Below are 3,135 nucleotides of genomic sequence, written 5' to 3'. Positions count from 1 at the left end.
TGCTGGGAAACCACCGAAGCAGTAGGATCGATGAAGTCAGGAGTTTTGAAGGTAACACTTTTAGGTATTTTAGTTCACAGGTATCTTAATGTGTGTTGATGTATAAGCTATAAAACAGAGTGCAAGTTAAATATTTGAGAAGTAAACGCTGCACTAGGTGGCACTATTTGGTAATATGCTACTTAGGTTGAACTTGACTGGTTAATGATTTTCATACACTTTGCTGTATTCCAGTAATTGTTCTGCAAATAGAAAATCTATTAAGTATTTTATGATTATCAAGGTAATTTATTCTTTGAATGAAAAAGTTGAAAAATACCAAAAAAATTATCTATAATTCTGTTTAGCTATCTTACAAATGTGGTGTGTTTTTTGTTTGTTTGTTTTGTTTTGTTTTTCTCTCAGTGGTCCAGGAAGCTCTGAATAAGGCATACATTTTGGAGTCAAACAAACCTGGTTTCAAAATCCCCATGTAGCTCAGGGAAAAAAATCTTTATTTCCTTAGTTCTGTTTTTTTAAATCTCAACTTCTGCCTCCAGCCATCATTCCTTTCTTTCAGAAAGCTGCGCATTGTCTTTCCTTTCTAACCTTCATTGCACTCCTCCACCCAATGTAATCCGCCTTCTGTCCCCTTAGTCCAGAAATGACTCTTCTTCAAGTGGCTCACGTCTCACTTGTTGCCAGATCCAAGGCACACTCTCCAGTCTCCATCTCACACTCCCGCTCAGCAGCAGTGTTGTCCTGGAGCCTAGCGGTCATGGTACTTGGTAGTGGTTTGTGTGCATCTTTTTCCAACTCCAAGTTCAGCCAAGACATGTTGGTAGCTTGGAATTAGCCAAGGTGAGAATATTTATTCCATGGGAATCAGCAAATGCTACTAATCAGCCTTTCCCCTCCTTACCCATTTGTTAGGCAATGACTCGCTTGGATACAGGCAATCATGTTTCCCTTCACAGAATTCTCTCTCTTTCTTAAATCAGTACCGCTCTCTCCTGCTTGTCTTTCCATCTTCTCATTGGCTCTTCCTCTATTCAGCACTCCCCAGGTGTCAATTCTAGGCCTCTCTTCTTCCTTTCATGCACTAGCTTTAAAAATAATCTCGCCTTGTCCTGCTGGCATGGCTCAGTGGTTGAGTGTCGCCCTATGAACCAGGAGGTCAGTCACGGTTGGATTCCTGTTCAGGGCACATGCCTGGGTTGTGGGCTCGCTTCCCAGTGTGGGCTGTGCAGTTGGCAGCCAATGATTCTCTCTCATCATTGATGTTTCTATCCCTCTCTCTCCCTCTCTGAAATCAACAAAAATATATTTTAAAAAATAATCTCACCAATTTCCATGTATTTAAACATTACCATTATGCTGATCAAATTGAGATTTGTATCTGCAGCCCAGACCTCGCCTCTAAGATCCAAACTCAAGTATCAAACCACTTAGTTTAACTTGTACTCAATGTTTTACAGACATTTCAACCTCAAGGCTAAAACCAAGTTCCGATTTAACTTCATAAGCTTTTCCCTTTAACTGCTTCATCCCAACATTCTCCAGTTCAGAAAATGGAACTGGAATTTTATTTTATTTTATTTTTGGTTTATCCTTACCCAAGGGTATTTTTCCCTTGATTTTTCTTTAGGGAGATTGGAAGAAAGGGGGAGAGACACACAGAGAGAAACATCAATATGAGAGAGACGCATGGATTGGTTGGCTCCCACACACACCAGACTAGGATCGAGCCTGAAACCCAGGTACGTGCCCTTGACCAAATCAAACCTTTAGTTTGTGGGTCGACACTCTGTTCACTGAGCCAAACCAGTAAGGGCTCTTATTTTTTTAAAATCCTCACCTGAAGATATGTTTTTATTGATTATTTTAAAGAGAGAAAAAGGAGAGAAAGAGAGAGAGAGAGAAAGAGAGAGAGAACTTCAGTATGAGAGAGAAACATGAATCAGTTGCCTTCTGTACATGCCCTGACCCAGGATCAGACCCACAACTGTTTGGAGCACATGATGACACTCCAAACAACTGAGCCATTGTCCCGGCAAAGACATTTTATTTTAAAGGACAACAGTGAGACTATGGCAGTTTTTCAACAGACACTATGGAAAAAAGATGATGGAATAATTTCTTTATTGGTGGAAGGAGAAAAAAATGTTATAAAAGATATCACTAATGATTTTACCTACACTAAAAATGGATTTGTTGTCTACCATCTCATATTTATGACTATTATGGGCGTCCTTTGGAACATTCTCTTTTAAAAATATATTCTATTGACATCAGAGAGGAAGAGAGAGGGAGAGAGAGATAGAAACATCAATGATGAGAGAGAATCATTGATCAGCTACCCCCTGCACACCCCACACTGGGGATCAAGCCCACAACCCAGGCAGGTGGCTTGACCAGGAATCAAACCATGACCTTCTGGTTCATAGGTCGACACTCAACCACTGAGCCCTACTGCTTGGGCTGGAACATTCTTTCACACTCTGAATTACTTGGCCTCACATCATCTCATCCTATATAATAAAAGGATATGCAAATCGACCAAACAGTGGAACAACCGGTCGCTATGACCTTTACTGACCAATAGGGGGAAGATGCTTAATGCAGGAGCTTCCCCCTGGTGGTCAGTAGGCTCCCACAGGGAGAGCACTGCTCAGCCAGAAGCCAGGCTCATCGCTGGTGAGCGCAGTGGTGGTGGCGGGAGCCTCTCCAGCTTCCGCGGCAGTCGGACATCCTAAGCCAGCAGTCAGACATCCCTTGAGGGCTCCCAGACTGTGAAGGCCACAGGCTGGGCTGAGGGACACCCCCAAGTGTACGAATTTTGTGCACCAGGTCTCTAGTCATTATATAATTTGCAGCTTCACAATTGTGTGGCATAAAGATCACCTCTGCCAGGTTATGCGTACTGGAGCCTTAGTCTCCTTTAAAGTGATGCTTACTTTTATTCTCCACCACTTTGACTCTGCCATCAATTATAGCATCAATATAATCTCACCAGGACTGACATTGCTTTGACCCTATTAGCGAGAGTGCTGTGCCTGTATATTGGAAATACGGCTGGTATTAGAAGCTTCTGTTCTAATGTCTATATTGAATCTTAGGGATTTGGAGTTTTGTCACAAACTGTACAGCAGGTCA

The sequence above is a fragment of the Pipistrellus hanaki genome, assembly GCF_964339955.1.
Source record: "Pipistrellus hanaki genome assembly, chromosome: 14".
In the NCBI taxonomy this organism is placed as follows: domain Eukaryota; kingdom Metazoa; phylum Chordata; class Mammalia; order Chiroptera; family Vespertilionidae; genus Pipistrellus; species Pipistrellus hanaki.
This window is presented reverse-complemented; position numbering follows the sequence as displayed.